The following is a 19274-nucleotide window of genomic DNA, read 5'->3' on the forward strand; positions in this document are numbered from 1 at the left end:
AGCTATTTGTAAGGCCTCCTCAGACAGCCATTTTGCTTTTTTGCATTTCCTTTCCATGGGATGGTCTTGATCCCTGTCTCCTGTAGAATATCATGAACCTCAGTCCATAGTTCATCAGGTGCTCTATCAGATCTAAATCTGAATCTATCTAAATCTGAATCTAAATCTATTTCTCACATCCCCTGTATAAGCATAAGGGATTTGATTCAGGTCATACTTGAACGGTCTAATGATTTTCCCTACTTTATTCAATTTAAGTATGAATTTGGCATTAAGGAGTTTATGATCTGAGCCACAGTCAGCTCTTGGTCTTGTTTTTGTTAACTGTATAGAGCTCTGTTAACTCTATAGAGCTTCTCCATCTGTGGCTGCCAAGAATATACTCAATGTGATTTCAGTGTTGACCATCTGTTGATGTCCATGTGTAGAATCTTCTTTTGTGTTGTTGGAAGAGGGTGTTTGCTATGATCAGTGCATTTTCTTGGCAAAACTCTATTAGTCTTTGCCCTGCTTCATTCTGTATTCCAAGGCCAAATTTGCCTGTTTCTCCAGGTGTTTCTTGACTTCCTACTTTTGAATTCTAGTCCCTATAATGAAAAGGACATCTTTTTTGGGTGTTAGTTCTAAAAGGTCTTGTAGGTCTTCATAGAACCGTTCAACTTCAGCTTCTTCAGCATTACTTATTGAGGCATAGACAGGGAATCTCAAATAAAACCTAGCAAAGAGTTTTCATGAAATAACTATATTAAGTAAAGATAGCCTATTATCAGCACTGGGGAAATTTTACAAAGATCGCTCGGGATGTCTCTATTCCTGTAATATTATGGGTTGTAAGAAATATATATATATATATATATATATATATATATATATATTTAGTCTTTGTCTTATTTTATGGCACAAGGGTTCTAGAACCCATGAAATTCCCTAAGTGATGAAAGCTATAAAGATGTCTTAATGGCTGTAACATATTCCTTAATGGCTATAACATATTCCTATTCAATACCACCACCAGCAGTGACTTTTGGAAAGTATCTAAGGATGGGGGTTGGTTTCCACGGGAACTCATCAGGTGATTAGTGGACTGGAACTTTTTAGTTTCACTGTGTATCCCGGATGTTCGCTGTAAGGAAGGGAAATGGCCTGGAGGTTGAATCAGTCATCAATGAATTAATTAACCATGGCTATGTAATAAAGCCTCCATAAAAACAAATGTACAGGACTTTTAGAGTTTCCAAATTGAAAACCAGATTGTGTCCACATGCCAGATCCAGCTCCTTTTGTCAGGATCTCAGAATATGTATTAATATCTCTCCATTTTTTCATTCATATTCTTTAATACCTTGTGTAGTTTACTGGTAACCTAGTGAGTACACAGGTTTTCTGAGTTTGTGAGCCACCCTAACCTATTAATCAAATCTCAGGAGGGGGAGATGGGATACTCCAATTTTCAATCAGAGGCACAGGCATCAATGTAGATATCATCTGAAGACACTGGCATCTGAAGTGATGCAGTCCTGTGGGACTAATCCCTCCACCTGTAGGCTCTGTTGCCGTTTCCTGGTACGTAGTGTCAGAATTGAGTTCAATCTGACACCTAGTTAGTGCCTGAAGAGAACTGCTTCGTTTCTGTGGAAAATCCTCACACACTGAAGTTCCACATTTCACCTGTCATCAGCATTAACTGATAAAACTAGGAAAGTGGGACGCTAACAGGAACTCAAATTTCTTGTTTGCCTCTGTGAACACCTCCATAGCACTTTCGTGGATTCCACTTGTTGGCTTAACATCAGAGTGGACTGAAAGAGAAATACAGCTCTTATATTAGTGGGAAGAAAAGAACCAAAACAAACTCACACAAAAAAACTTTATGTGTTGCTTCCTGAGGAACTCCAAATTCCATCAGTACAGCCACTTCTTTAGCTGGCACAAGTGACTGGGAAAACTTTGTAAAGCCTTTCCACTTTCTCAGAAACTTTATTTTTTCTATGACCCCATCACCCTCAACCCTCAGGGAAAGAGAGAGAGATTCAATGTCATTCTAACACAGAAAGCAGCAAAACGATGAAGTGATCTGGAGCTCTAACGTTCTGTTGACCAAGATGTTGCCACTGGAGGAAATTGAGTGACGTAGAAATTATCTGTTTTGTGCTATAAATACATATGAAGATGCAATTATTATTTTCTGAAGTCAAATGCTTATTAAATAAATACAGCATGTTAAGATATGTGAAATACACAGTACCCACCTGACAGCACATTATTGTTTTTAATTTATTCCCTATCAGAATTCTTTCCCCAGTTTTTATTTCTTGCTCCCCCTACATTTTGAATATAGCACAAATGGTCATGTATTTCTTAGTTTTGCAATGGCTAAAATAATCTTTTAAATGAATGAAATATATGACATCAGAAAAACTAAATTTCTTGGTCCTCAGTTTCTTCATTTCTGAAATGAATATAAAACAGCAATTATCTCTTAAGTTCTTTGTACTCATTCAAAGCGATGATGACTTTAATTAGCATGATCTGAGCATAAAGCTAAGTAAAATGAATAATTTTATTATTACTAAAATTAACCTACAAAAGTAACTTGCTGAATATCACAATTATTATTTTATTTAAAATGGAATGCTCCCTACTTGACATTCTACAAAGTTATTCCTATGGATTCTGCACATCTGGGTTTTATTGTTTGGGTTCTCAAGTTTGTTGGCCTCCATGACATTTGCAAAAAATAGGAGAGGCCAGGACTAATCCAAGTTAACAGTACCTGTTAACAGTACCTTTGAACTAAATGGAAGGATTCTGTATAATTTTTAGTTGTTTATGATCAATTCATAGCTACTATATTTTCTGATTCACAGTAATTTAGAAACCGCAAATTAGAAATTCTAACAGTGAAAAATGAGTCTGTCTCTTTGGATTGAAAGTAAATATAATGAAAATTTGTAAATACTAAATATCTGCATTTATAAAAGATTAATTTTACTCTAGTATCTGCTGCAATTTTTTTTTCCAGTTCAAAGATATACTAACTGGATGTTAAAAATGGATAAACATTTATTTATTTGAAAAACCTGCCACATCTGTAAGCAGATAATGGAGCAGATAATGCAGAGAAATAATTATCAAACTTTACTTCATATTGGAATCACTTATTTAGCTTTCAAAACTCCTCAGGACTTTCACATCCCACACCAGTTAAATTTGCTTTTCTTGGGGTGAGATCCAGGCATCAGTATTTTTCAAACCTGTAAGGTAGATCTAATATGCAGTGATGTTTTAGGACCAGTGATATATAGAATATTTTTCCCAATTGATTTTTAACTCCAAAGCAGCCAGAAATCTTCTCATTCAAATTAATCAAAAAAGAAAAGTGGATGCCAATTTCACATTATTTAAAATCAAAGGAATGACATCATAGTAGAAATTCAAGAGAAGTGTTGTGGCCAGGAGTGACCAGTAATTGAAAAATTCCATAAAGCATTAAATGTAATTAATTTCCGAGTTGAGGAGCTTAAGCCTCTAGATTGGAAAAAATTGTTACATATGCCAAAGGCTGATATAATTCAATGTTAGAAGTGCTTTAGTACTTCTGAACTTGTAAGAAGCAGGGTTACCCAGAGTGATTTTATAGAAATAAAGAACTATTTTAATTATTACAAACCTATTCATTCTTTGCCTTCTTATTGCTGATATACAGGATCAGTGCAACAAACGAGTCTGTGAATTTAGGTATTTTTTACTTGAGATAAGGAATAAAATAAAAAAATAATTCTTGGAATGAAAGATAAGAACACTTTTATTTTCAAATGTGAATAACAAAAAGCAAAAACAATCCCACAAAATTAATTTTCATAGAAAATTTTGATATTGTTCTGTTGTTTTGTTTACTTTTGACACTGAAGTTTTCTCTATATGTGTTTTCAGTTTTAAAGTTGTGTGTATTAGGATATGTAGCTAACATTTTTAAAAAGTCTACATATTTCATTAAGAGAAAAAACAACCACCAGGTTTGAAAAATAAAGATCAATCACTTCAATGACATTTGTATTACACCCTGTTATCACTAACCTCTTTTTTCTCCTAATGATAAACATTTTCCTAAAATCTGTGAAAACCACTTCTCTGATTTTATTATAGACAATTTCTGCTGTAGAACTTTATATAAGTGAAATTCAGTGTGTATCTCTATTATTCTGTGACTGGTGGGCTCTGCTCAGTGTAGTTCTTATGATAGTCATCCATTGATGCTTTTAGTTGTAATTCATTTATTTGCTCTTTCACTGTGCAAACAAAGAAAGATCTTTATTTTTATTTCTTGCTCCCCCTACATTTTGAATATAGCACAAATGGTCATGTATTTCTTAGTTTTGTAATGGCTAAAATAATCTTTAGCATTAATGAACATATTCCCATTGTTTTTGTCATTATTAAAAATCCTACTTCACAACACACACATCATACAAAAACAGTTACAGAGGGATCATAGACTGAAAGGTGAAAAATAAAAATATAATACTTCTAAAAGAAGGTGGAGGATTATATCTTTATGTCCTGATGGTAGAAACATTTATTAAGCAGGATATGAGTCATAGATATTTGTAGGGGGATATGTCTCTGTGTGTGTGTGTGTGTGTGTGGTGGAGTGTTAGTTGATGAGTTGTGTCCAACTGTTTGTGACCCCATGGACTGTAACCACCAGGTTACCCTTCATAAAATTAGAAGTTGTCTTTCTTTCCTAGTTAGCTGAATGTTTATCATTATAAAGTGCTGCATTATCTTAAATGTTTCTTCTGCCTTATTTATGATGCTAAAATCTTGGCCTCTGTGCACCAGTGCTGAATCAATTCTTGGAGACAGAGTTTGAGTGAAGTAGAATGGAATAGCTTTATTACTTCACACAGTAAAGAGGGCCATAGTGGATTTCTGCCTCCAAAAAATATATATCACAACCCACCAGAAGAATTTGATAAGTTTTACAGTAATAGCTCAAGACTAAGGTTGCTGATAAGGCTAGGGTTTATCAGCACTGAAAGATGAACTCCCCAGGTCAGTACGCACCCAATAAGGTGTGCAATATACTATGGAGATCAGTGGAGAAATAACTCCAGAAAGAATGAAGAGACAGAGTCAAAGCAAAAACAACACCCAGTTGTGGATGTGACTGGTGGTGGAAGTAAAGTCCACTGCTGTAAAGAGCAGTATTGTATAGGAACCTGGAATGTTAGGTCCACGAATCAAGGCAAATTGGAAGTGCTCACCCAGGAGATGGCAAAAGTGAACATTGACATTTTAGGAATCAGCGAACTAAAATGGACTGGAATAGGTGAATTTAAGTGAGATGAATGTTACCTCTACTATGGTGGGCAAAAATCCCTTAGAAGAAATGGAATAGTCATCACAGTCAACAAAAGAGTCTAAAATGCAGTACTTGGATGCAATCTCAAAAACAACAGAATGATCTCTGTTCATTTCCAAGTCAAACAATTCAATATCACAGTAATCCAAATCTTTGCCCCGAACAGTAATACTGAAGAAGCTGAAGTTGAACGGTTCTATGAAGACCTACAAGACCTTCTAGAACTAACACCCCCAAAAGATGTCCTTTTCATTATAGGAGACTAGAATGAAAAAGTAGGAAATCAAGAAATACCTGGAGTAATGGGCAAATTTGGCATTGGAGTACAGAATGAAGCAGGGCAAAACCTAAAAGAGTTTTGCAAAGAGAATGCACTTGAGGGTCATAGCAAACACCCTCTTGCAACAACACAAGGGAAGACTCTACACACAGACAGCACCAGGTGGTCAATACTGAAATCAGATTGCTTATATTCTTTGCAGCCAAAGATGGAGATGCTCTTTACAATCTGCAAAAGCAAGATCAGGAGCTGACTATGGCTCAGATTGTGAAATCTTTATTGTGAAATTCAGACCTAAATTGAAGAAAGTAGGGGAAATAACTAGACCATTCAGGTATGACCTAAATCAAATCCCTTATACAGTGGAAGTGGCATATAGATTCAAGAGATTAGATCTGATAGACAGAGTGCCTGAAGAACAATGGACAGAGGTTTGTGACATTGTACAGGAGGCAGTGATCAAGACAACCCCAGAGAAAAGTAAATACAAAAAGGCAAAATGGTTGTCTGAGGAGGCCTAAAAATAACTGAAAAAGAAAATAAATGAAAGGCAAAGGAGAAAAGGAAAGATATACTCATTTCCATGAAAAGCTCCAAAGAATAGCGAGGAGAGATAAGAAAGACTTCCTCAGTGACCAGTGCAAAGAAATAGAGGAAAACAATAGAATGGGAAAGACTAAAGATTTATTCAAGAAAATTAAAGACAGCAATTGAACTTTTCATGCAAAGATGGGCATAATAAAAGAAAGAAATGGTATGGACCTAATAGAAGTAGAGGATATTAAGAAGAGGTGGCAAGAATACACAGAAGAACTATACAAAAGAGATGTTCGTGACCCAGATAATTGCAATGCAGTGATCACTCACCTAGAGACAAACATTCTGAAATGTGAAGTTAGGTGGGCCTTAGGAAGCGTCACTATGAACAAAGTTAGTGGAGGTGATGGAGTTCCAATTGAGCTACTTCAAATCCTGAAAGATGATGCTGTGAAAGTGGTGCACTCAATATGCCAGCAAATTTGGACAACTCAGCAGTGGCCACAGGACTGGAAAAGGACAGTTTTCATTCCAATCCCAAAAAATCAATGCCAAAAAATGTTCAAACTACTATACAATTGCACTCATCTCACAGAAATGCTCAAAATTCTCCAAGCCAGGCTTCAACTGTTCATGAACTATGAACTTCCAGATGTTCCAGCTGGATTTAGAAAAGGCAGAGGAACCAGAGATCAAGTCATCAACATCCGCTGGATCATCAAAAAAGCAAGGGATTTCCAGAAAAACATCTACTTCTGCTCTATTATCTATGCCAAAGCTTTTGACTGTGTGGATCACAACAAACTGTGGAAAATTCTTCAAGAGATGGGAATACGAGATCATCTGACCTGTCTCCTGAGAAATCTCTATGCAGGTCAAGAAGCAACAGTTAGAACTGGACATGGAACAACAGATTGGTTCCAAATCAGGAAAGGAGTACATCAAGGCTGTATATTGTCACCCTACTTGTTTAACTTATATGCAGAGTACATCATGAGAAATACTGGACTGGATGAAGCACAAGCTAGAATCAAGATTGCCAGGAGAAATATCAATAACCTCAGATATGAAGATGACACCACCCTTATGGAAGAAAGCAAAGAAGAACTAAAGAGTCTTTTTTTGAAAGTGAAAGAGGAGAGTGAAAAGTTGGCCCCACAACTCAACATTCAAAAAACTAAGATCATGGCATCTGGTCCCATTACTTCAGGGCAAATAGATGGGAAAACGTGGAAACAGTGACAGACTTTATTTTGGGAGGCTACAAAATCACTCCAGATAGTGACTGAAACCATGAAATTAAAAAGCATTTGCTCCTTGGAAAAAAGTTATGAACAACCTAGACAGCTTATTGAAAAGCAGAGACATTATGTTGCCAAAAATGGTCCATCTAGTCAAAGCTATGGCTTTTCCAATAGTCATGTAGGGATGTGAGAGTTGGAATATAAAGAAAGCACAAAGACAGAAATATAGATCAATGGAACAAAATAGAAAGCCCAGAGATAAATCCACACACCTATGGACAACTTATTTCGACAAAGGAGGCAAGAATATACAATGGATTAAAGACAATCTCTTTAACAAGTGGTGCTGGGAAAACTGGTCAACCACTTGTAAAAGAATGAAACTAGAACACTTTCTGGAGAAGGAAATGGCAACCCACTCCAGTGTTCTTGCCTGGAGAATCCCAGGGATGGGGGAGCCTGGTGGGCTGCCGTCTACGGGGTCACACAGAGTCGGACACGACTGAAGCGACTTAGCAGCAGCAGCAGCAGAACACTTTCTAACACCATACACAAAAATAAACTCAAAATGGATTAAAGATCTAAACGTAAGACCAGAAAATATAAAACTCCTAGAGGAGAACATAGGCAAAACACTCTCTGACATAAATTACAGCAGGACCCTCTATGACCCACCTCCCAGAGTACTAGAAATAAAAGCAAAAATGAACAAATGGGATCTAATTAAAATTAAAAGCTTCTGCACAACAAAGGAAATTATAAGCAAGGTGAAAAGACAGCCTTCAGAATGGGAGAAAATAATAACAAATGAAGCAACTGACAAACAACTAATCTCAAAAACATACAAGCAACTCCTGCAGTTCAATTTCAGAAAAATAAATGACCCAATCAAAAAATGGGCCAAAGAACTAAATAGACATTTCTCCAAAGAAGAGATACAGATGGCTAACAAACACATGAAAAGATGCTCAACATCACTCATTATCAGAGAAATGCAAATCAAAACTACAATGAGGTACCATTTCATGCCAGTCAGAATGGCTGCGATCCAAAAATCTAAAAGCAATAAATGCTGGAGAGGGTGTGGAGAAAAGGGAACCCTCTTACACTGTTGGTGGGAATGCAAACTAGATCAGCCACTATGGAGAACAGTGTGGAGATTCCTTAAAAAAGTAGAAATAGAACTGCCTTATGACCCAGCAATCTCACTGTTGGGCATACACACTCAGGAAACCAGAATTGAAAGAGATATGTGTACTCCAATGTTCATCGCAGCAGTGTTTATAATAGCCAGGACATGGAAGCAACCTAGATGTCCATCAGCAGAAGAATGGATAAGAAAGCTGTGGTACATATACACAATGGAATATTACTCACCCATTAAAAATAATACATTTGAATCAGTTCTAATGAGGTGGATGAAACTGGACCCGATTATACAGAGTGGAGTAAGCCGGAAAGAAAAACACCAATACAGAATACTAACGAATATATATGGAATTTAGAAAGATGGTAACAATAACCCTGTATGTGAGACAGCAAAAGAGACACAGATGTATAGAACAGTCTTTTGGACTCTGTGGGAGAGAGAAAGGGAGGGATGATTTGGGAGAATGGCATTGAAACATGTATAATATCATATAAGAAATGAACCGCCAGTCTAGGTTCGATGCAGGATATAGGATGCTTGGGGCTGGTGCACTGGGATGACCCAGAGGGATGGTATGGGGAGGGAGGTGAGAAGGGGGTTCAAGATGGGGAACACGTGTACACCCATGGCAGATTCATGCTGATGTATGACAAAAACAATACAATATTGTAAAGTAATTAGCCTCCAATTAAAATAAATAAATTTAAAATTTTTAAAAAAGAAAGATGAGCACTGAAAAATTGATGCTTTTGAACTGTGATGTTGGAGAAGACTCTTGAGAGTCCCTTGGACTGCAAGGAGATCCAACCAGTTTATCCTAAAGGAAATCAGTCCTGAATATTCATTGGAAGGACTGATGCTGATGCTGAAACTCCAAAAGTTTAGCCACCTGATGTGAAGAACTGACTCATTTGAAAAGACGCAGATGCTGGGAAAGATTGTGGGCAGGAGAAGGGGATGACAGAGGATGAGATGGTTGGATGTCATCACTGACTCAAGAGAGATAAGTTTAAGTGAACTCCAGGAGTTGGTGATGGACAGGGAGGCCTGGTGTGCTGCAGTCCATGGGGTCGCAAAGATTCCGATAGAACTGAATGACTGAACTGAACTGAACACTCCTCTAATCTAGTCTCAGTTAATCTTCCTGATGAGTTTCTCTGGTTCCTTTAATGTAGCTTCAAGTAGTTCTTTCTAGTATGAAAAATGCCGACATTGTTATGTGTATCCCTTGCTGCTACTGCTAAGTCACTTCAGTCGTGTCTGACTCCGTGCAACCTCATAGACGGCAGCCCACCAGGCTCCCCCGTCCCTGGGATTCTGCAGGCAAGAGTTCAGGAGTGGGGTGCCATTGCCTTCTCCAGTGTATCCCTTGAGGTGGAACCAATACCTTGCCCCAAGGCTTCACTATTATTTTTTGGCTGTTCCTTTCTTCTTTTTGTGACCCTTCTCTTCTGCTAGAATCTGCCCTTTGGAACTGAGGGAAGGTCATGGAAGCTGGATTCAAGAAAAAGAGACAGAGATGTATAGAACAGTCTTTTGGACTCTATGGGAGAGGGTGAGGGTGGGATGATTTGGAAGAATGGCATTGAAACATGTATAATATCATATATGAAATGAATCACCAGTCCAGATTTGATGCATGATACTGGATGCTCGGGGCTGGTGCACTGAGATGACCCAGAGGGATGGTACGGGGAGGGAGGAGGGAGGGGGATTCAGGATGGGGAACACGTGTATACCTGTGGTGGATTCATGTTGATGTATGGCAAAACCAATACAATATTGTAAAGTAATTAACCTCCAATTAAAATAAATAAATTTAAAAAAAAAGAAAATAGGTGACAGGAATGCTTCCACACTCAGAATCCCAGCAGAGCCTGCTCACTTTCAATAATATCATACCAACTGTTGTGATAAATTATATCAATTGGCTTTCAAATATTAAACCACATTTGTAATCCTGGTATAAATCAATTTTGGTCTTGATGTTTTATCCTTTTAAATACACTATGAAATCTGTCTGATAATACTTTATTCAGGATTTTCTCCTCCATGTTCATTCATGTGATCAGATTATTTTCTTTCTGATGCTTTTGTGACCTTTGATATAAAGATTATACTGGAGTCACAGAGTAAGAAAATCTTTTCCTTCTTTTTTCTCAAATCTTAAAAATATTTTAGAAGATTTAAATTATTTATACCTTGAATATTTTATAGAATTTTCCATTAAATATAGCTTCCAAAATGTCACACACTATTGTCACTTACTTTCAAAATACAGGAGTACAAAGGACCTTTACTTTTTACTATGTCATTTCTTGGAATACACAGGGGTGCATCACAGGATCTATTTAATTTCTCAACTTCTATTTTAGCCCTCTGTTTAGTAATTTTTGTCCTTATTACAAGTTAGTTGCTTAACCACTTCCACCTAGTGACTGAATGTCTGCTCAAAATATTGCAGGAAAGGCTGATATATCAGAGCCTTGCAGAAATGGAAGCCTGGAGTCGGGGGAGGGGAGTTCACACTGTGCCTTGACATTCTCACTGAGTTGAAGCCATTAGTTTCTTTACAGGATGGAAAGAATTTGTCTTTTTTTCCTTTGCATCAGTGCAGCTATAACCCATCTCTGAGTCTCCCATAGTCTTTATATAATTGCATTGCTTAACTTTTCTGAGAAGGAATAGGGTTAGCCTAAGGATCAGGTTCCTGGGAGAGCCCACATTGCCTCCCCATCCACTCCACTCCTTTGCCCTTTAAGATGCTAATTAACACAAACCAAGCACTACAGATATAAATACTCTACAGTCAAAAACCCTAATCAAAATAAATTTCCAACAAGGACTCATCCATGAGCTAACACAAGTTTCAAGTCCAACTTAGACTATAACTTTCACCCTTTTGCATAATATATATGGTGAACAACAAGCAGGTCTTTAAGTGATCATCTTAACAAGGTACCTCAATAAGTGTGTGTTGACAATGGTGTCATAAGTATTACAAAGGACTCTGGGACAAAAGCTTATAATTTGAAAACCTATGATATATATTTTTTTTCATTTAGAAATTATAGTTAAAATACCTTGGGAATAAAAAAGCAAATGGAATTTCAAGTAGCTTTGTCCCAATAAACTACAGCAGAGGACATTTGCAACTTCTAATCACATATACCCATCTTTCGGGGCATCAGTTAAAACTATTTTAATCTATTTGAATTTCAGTACTGCTCTTCTGTTTATTTACATAGGTTCAAATATCACAAACTCATTGGAAATCAACCATTTTGTTAAAAAAAAAAAAAGGAAAAAAAATCAGTCCGATTGAGACAGTTTGGAATAGGCTAAGTCATTACTGATAAGATCAGTTTCTGGAACACAGCTCTACTGTGGACAGTGCTGTGTTTCATCCCCATAAGATCTTATTAGCCTTCACACACAGAAAACTCTGGTCTTGGAGTTGTATACTGGACCATTGACCTTAGCCAGTTTTGATGGTACATGCTTGCACCAAGCATGAGGACAGAGGCTGGGAGAGGTCAGTCCACTCCATACCATTATAGGAAAAATAATTTGCTGCATTTGGCCTGCTGCTAACAATGGGATTTGTTATTTCTCTTTAAATATTAAAAAGGTAGAATTTATAGGTTCTTATTATTTATTTGGGCTTCCCTGGTGACTCATTGGTAGAGAAACCACCTGCAATTCATGAGACTCAGATTCAATACCTGGGTCATGAAGATCCCTTGGAAGAGGAAATGGCAACACACTTCAGTATTCTTGCCCTAAAAATCCCACGGTCAGAGAAGCTTGGCCAGCTGTGGTCGAAAGGGTTGCAAAAGACTGAGGCACAACTGAGTGACAGAGCACAGCACAGCACAGTTTTTATTTATGGGCTTTCCAGGTGGCTCAGTGCTAAATAATTCACCTGTCAATGCAGAAGTGCAGGAGATGCAAGTTGAATCCCTTGGTTGAGAAAATCCCTTGGAAGAGGAAATGACAACACACTCCAGTAATTTTGCTTGAATAATCCCACAGACAGAGGAGCCTGCCAGGCTACAGTCCATGGGATCACAAAGAGTTGGATACAAATGAGTGAACACGCATGCATCTTTTATTTATAGAGGTAAAAGACTATCCCTGGATTAGTTTGTTAGTAAACAAACTAATTAGATTAGATAATGGATTAGATAGCAGGTTTTGCTGATTTTAATGAAGATTGAAAGTAATGTTTTGAAATTTGCCTCTCTTTGCCTTTGATGACCAGTTTCTGGAAGTATTTAACCTGATGGTTAGAATAACAGACAACGTAGGCAGTTGGAAGATTAGTGACCTAAAGCTAACAATAACAACAAGAACAAAGATATCAATGTAAAAGGAAAATAAAAATATCTTCAATTGAACACATACAGTTGCTGATATATTTATTTTATAACCTATTGATTTTGTTCCAAAGACATGGATTTGGCTCTGTGTGATTGCATCAGATGCAATGCCTTAGGGAGCCCCTTGTTTTGACTCTTATTTGTGACCTGTGTCTGAAATTTGAAGGGACTGGCCAAGGTTCCTGTGGAGAGCACGTGTAAGCCGTGGACTTTACAAGGGCAGCTGTCCAAACACAAAAATGTTTAAATAGAATTAGAGGCATATGGTCAATGGTGACCTTGCACTTTGCCCAGTTCTGTGTATTCACTTCTGTCTTGTAATGTTGTTCAGCATCTCCTGAGCTAAGTAGCCTCTGAGGATAATTTCCGGGGAATTCTCTGCTCCAACCTCTCCAGCTGGTGGTGTCCCCGGTGGCTGAATGCTATTTTTTTCTGGTTGGGGATGAGGTGCTTTCACTGTACCCAATTTCATAATGCTGGTCAAATATCAGTTAATCTTATTGCATTCATGACTTTGACATCCTCATGCGGATTAAAGGCAGATGATGGGATGTCACATCGTACACTGGGTCACAGCACCCTGAGCCCTTGCCCTCCTCCTGCTTTCATATCTTGAATCACAACTTGAAAGTGTATGATGCATCTGTTTGCTTGCTCACTTCCTCTCCCTTGAAATGCTGATTCCTTAAGGGTGAGAACTTGGCTTGTGGATCCATCTGCTCAGCTCCTGGAACAATGCCTGGCATATATTAAGCACTCAATATATTTGTACTGAAAGGATAAATGACCTGGGAAAGTGACTCATTTACTGAGTTTGACGTTTTCTTTCACATCCCTGCTATGTATGAGGGAGTTTCTTCATTCTGAGCACTAGAAGGTTCTCCCGCTTTACATCCTGGAGGTTCTTGGAACAATATGGCCCTACTGAAGAGGTCTGAGTCTGCCAGTTTCCATAAAAAAGTAAATCACTACAATATTTTCATAAAGCACTTTTGCCAAAATTTAATCATATCCTTGAAAGCAATTCTCTGCATAAACAGCTCAATTTTAATAATGAATTCATAAGTATAGAAACCAAGGAATGAAATTATGGATGCTCATCATGTGACTTACAAGCGGATTTCTTTAGAATTTTCAAATCTATCAGCATGAAATTCTTTCATAATATTTCTTTATTCTTATTTTAAATAACTACATATTTTGGAATAATTTTATCTTCAGAAAGGTGTTGCAGGGACAATATATAGAGTTTCTCTATAACCCTCATCCAGGCTCCCCTATTCCATTCTCTTAAAATTTTTGGAATTATTATGGCAGATTTGTCAAAACTAACAAATTAACATAAGCACATGACTATCCATTAAGCTCTAATCGTTACCAGATTTCCATTCATGGTCTTTCTCTGTTCCAGAATCCAATGTAGAGGACCATAATGCATTTAGCTGGATTTATTTTCTTACAGTCTGTGTTAATTTCATGTTTTTTCCTTATATTTCAGGACTTCAATCTTCTTGAAAATAATTTGCCTGACATCCTGTCCAATGTCTCTTACTCTGAGTTTGCCTATTGTTTCCCCATGATCAGACTGGTTTGGGGGATTTTTGAAAAATTACAGCAGGGATGAAAGATCTTTCTCATTGCATTGTATAAGAGGGTACATGATATTCATAGGCTATCACACATGATGTTAAGCTGGTTAAGTTGGTACTTAGGAGCTTCCTCCACAGTAAATTTCCTTTTTTTCCCCTTTTTATACTGTATGTTTTTAATGTGAGCTGTTAAGTCTAACCTAGGCTCAAAGGGAAGACTAAGTGTTAAACTAATGGGCTTATTTGTAATCATTACTATTTTGCTATAAATTGAAAAAAAAAATGAGACTGGGGTCATAATTAAGTATCTGTTTGGTTGCTAATAAATAGTATGAAAATTGAACGAGCCAAAGAAAACTAAGTGAATATATATGAAGAGTTACGTACCTCAAGAAGTTCAAGGCTGTAAGTATAAATGATGATATATGGCAAAAACCATCACAATATTGTTAAGTAATTATTCTCCAATTAAAATAAAATAATTTAAAAAAAACCAACATTCAAAAAACTAAAAAATAAAATACAGAATAAAAAGGAGTTCAAGGCTGTAGCTGGGTTGCAGGGCCAAGGGGAAACAGATTGTGTTGGCTCCATGCTCTCAACATCACTTACTGCCAGTTCTCCCAGCAGGTGACCTTTATTCTCCTACAGGGGCATTCTCCATAGGGCAGGAGAAGCAGCTATACATAGCTCCTGTATGCTTCATACTTAATAACTTTCATGACTGACAGAAGTTAAAAGGGACTCATTATCTTTGACCACATGTTTCACAACCCTAGGGAAAGGGTCTGATTTTCTTAGCTGGAGGCAGTCCTTTGATTGACTGAACTTCAGTGAGTTGTTAAAAGAGAGCTGATTTATAGGATCTACTGTGCAAAATCTAGAAGATAACAGCTATCATAAATAGAATGATCAAAAGTGTGTTTCCTTTTAGAGGCATTGAGAAGAGAGTGATGCTACCGAAAGAAGGGATGATCTGACAAAGCTTACCAGGCTGCCAAATAGATATTTACCTCATAACGATATGTGAGTCCAGTTAGAAACTGAGAAATGTGGTCTCTAATGTGAGGATAGGGATCAAATACTCATGTAGCCTAAGGGCTGGTCTCCTTCAAAATGTGTGTTTCACAGTAATATCTACAACTATGTAATACATCCAGGAGTGAAAAAGGAGTGAAAAAGTTGGCTTAAAGCTCAACATTCAGAAAATTAATGTCATGGCATCTGGTCCCATCACTTCATGGCAAATAGATGGGGAAACGGTGGAAATAGTCTCAGACTTTATTTTGAGGGGCTCCAAAATCATGGCAGATGGTGATTGCAGCCATGAAATTAAAAGACCCTTACTCCTTGGAAGGAAAGTTATGATCAACCTAGACAGCATATTCAAAAGCAGAGATATTACTTTGCCAACAAAAGTCAATCTAGTCAAGGCTATGGTTTTTGCAGTAGTCATGTATGGATATTAGAGTTGGACTGTGAAGAAAGCTGAGTGCTGAAGAATTGATGCTTTTGAACTGTGGTGTTGGAGAAGACTCTTGAGAGTCCCTTGGACTGCAAGGAGATCCAACCAGTCCATCCTAAAGGAGATCAGTCCTGGGTGTCCTTTGGAAGGAATGATGCTAAAGCTGAAGCTCCAGTACTTTGGCCACCTCATGTGAAGAGTTGACTCACTGAAAAAGACTCTGATGTTGGAAGAGATTGGGGGCAGGAGGAGAAGGGGACAACAGAGGATGAGATGGCTGGATGGCGACACTGACTGGATGGACGTGAGTTTGAGTGAACTCCGGGAGTTGGTGATGGACAGGGCAGCCTGGCGTGCTGCAATTCATGGGGTCACAAAGAGTTGGACACAACTAAGTGACTGAACTGAACTGAACTGTATACATCCAGAAATGTTTCCCACATTGTGTAAAGTGACGTTTCTTTCTGATAATTGTATAAAATATAAGTTGAAAGAAAAAGAGTTAGATCATCAGCTTTGTGATTCATAAAAAAAAAAAAAAAAATCCTAAAATAGCTATTATATAATGCCCACTAAGTGCAGTCAGCAATGGATTAGAAAATCTTGTATAAATTCAAAACACACTTGAAAATCAGAATAATGGTGTAACAATTTAGTATCATCAATTCACCATTATCATTATGGCATAATTAGAATAGAAGAGTTCAACATTCTTAAGTAGGCATGATTACTAAATACTTGGCAAGTTTAAGTAGAATTAGTATGTAATTTTTCCTTAAGTGAAAATGGACTGTTATGAAAATTAGACATTTAACAAACCAAAATAAAAACTTTTTAAATTATATGGCTAAAAATGCATATTAAAAACTCAATACTAAAATATTCATTAACCACCAACAATTATTAATCAATTGTATATTATACAATTAACATTTAAATTAAAAACATTTAAATATATTAAGCATTAAGTAAATAACATTCATTAATGACTATTAGTCATCAATTAATACTTAAAGACAAGACATTCTACTTTTATGCAGTATTATATTTAGTATGGCCATCTAAATGACCACTGAAAGCAAGAATCTAAAAATAGTAAACAAAATAGTAACATGCTAGACCGTATGATGGTAGAGAATGGCAAACCACTTCAGTATTCTTGCCTTGAGAACTCCATGAACAGTATGAAAAGGCAAAAAAATCACTGAAAGATGAACTCCCCAGGCCAGTACGTGCCCAATATGGTACTAGAGAAGAATAGACAAATAACTCCAGAAAAATGAAGAGACGGGACCAAAGTGGAAAAAAAAAAAATCCCAGTTTTGAATGTGACTGGTGATGAAAATAAATTCTGATGCTATAGAGAACAATATTGCAAAGGAAACTGGAATGTTAGATCTATGAATCAAGGTAAATTGAAAGCAGTCAAGAGATGGCAAAAGTGAATGAACATCAACATTTTAGGACTCAGTGAATTAAAATGAACTGGAATGGGTGAAATTAATTGAGATAACAATTATATATATTACTGTGGACAAGAATCCCTTCAAAGATACGGAGTAGCCCTCATAATCAACAAAAGTCCAAAATGCAGTACTTGGGTGCAATCTCAAAAATGACAGAATGATTTCTGTTCGTTTCCAAGGCAAACCATTCAAAATCACAGTAATCTAAATCTGTGCCCCAACCACTAATGCTGAAGAAGCTGAAGTTGAATGATTCTATGAAGACCTTCAAGGTTTCCAGAACTAACAGCAAAAAAAAGATGTCCTTTTCATCAAAGAGGCCTGGAATGCAAAAGTAGGAAGTCAAGATATACCTGGAGCAACAGGTAAGTTTGGTCTTGGAGTACAAAATTAAGCTGGGCAAAAGCTAACAGAGTTTTGCCAAGAGAACACATTGGTCATAGCAAACACCCTCTTCGAACTACACAAAAGAAAACTCTACATATGGACATTCACCAGAAGGTCAATACCGAAATCAGATTGATTATAATCTTTTCAGTCAAAGATGGAAAAGCTCTATACAGACCACAAAATCAAGATTGGGAGCTGCTGTGGCCCAGTCCATAAAATCCTTATTGACAAATTCAGACTTCAGTTCAGTTCAGTTCAGTTCAGTCGCTCAGTTGTGTCCGACTCTTTGTGACCACGTGAATTGCAGCACAATGTCCATCACCATCTCCCGGAGTTCACTCAGACTCACGTCCATCGAGTCAGTGATGCCATCCAGCCATCTCATCCTCTGTCGTCCCCTTCTCCTCCTGCCCCCAATCCCTCCCAGCATCAGAGTCTTTTCCAGTGAGTCAACTCTTCGCATCAGGTGGCCAAAGTACTGGAGCTTCAGCTTTAGCATCATTCCTTCAAAAGGACATCCAGGACGGATCTCCTTCATAATGGACTGGTTGGATCTCCTTGCAGTCCAAGGGACTCTCAAGACTCTTCTCCAACACCACAGTTCAAAAGCATCAATTCTTCAGCACTCAGCTTTCTTCACAGTCCAACTCTCACATCCATACATGACCACAGGAAAAACCATAGCCTTGACTAGATGGACCTTAGTCGGCAAAATAATGTCTCTGCTTTTGAATATACTGTCTAGGTTGGTCATAACTTTTCTTCCAAGGAGTAAGCATCTTTAATTTCATGGCTGCAGTCACCAAGTCACCATCTGCAGTGACTTTGGAGCCCAAAAAACTAAAGTCTGACCCTGTTTCTACTGTTTCCCCATCGATTTCCCATGAAGTGATGGGACTGGATGCCATGATCTTCGTTTTCTGAATGTTGAGCTTTAAGCCAACTTTTTCACTCTCCTCTTTCACTTTCATCAAGAGGCTTTTTAGCTCCTCTTCACTTTTTGCCATAAGGGTGGTGTCATCTGCATATCTGAGGTTATTGATATTTCTCCCGGCAATCTTCATTCCAGCTTGTGTTTCTTCCAGTCCAGCGTTTCTCATGATGTACTCTGCATAGAAGTTAAATAAGCAGGGTGACAATATACAGTCTTGAGTACTCCTTTTCCTATTTGGAACCAGTCTGTTGTTCCATGTCCAGTTCTAACTATTGCTTCCTGACCTTTATACAGATTTCTCAAGAGGCAGGTCAGGTGCTCTGGTATTCCCATCTCTTTCAGAATTTTCCACAGTTTATTGTGATCCACACAGTCAAAGGCTTTGGCATAGTCAATAAAGCAGAAATAGATGTTTTCCTGGAACTCTCTTGCTTTTTCCATGATCCAGCGGATGTTGGCAATTTGATTTCTG

This window comes from Oryx dammah, unplaced genomic scaffold, assembly GCF_014754425.2.
Source record: "Oryx dammah isolate SB20612 unplaced genomic scaffold, SCBI_Odam_1.1 HiC_scaffold_18, whole genome shotgun sequence".
NCBI classification, from domain to species: domain Eukaryota; kingdom Metazoa; phylum Chordata; class Mammalia; order Artiodactyla; family Bovidae; genus Oryx; species Oryx dammah.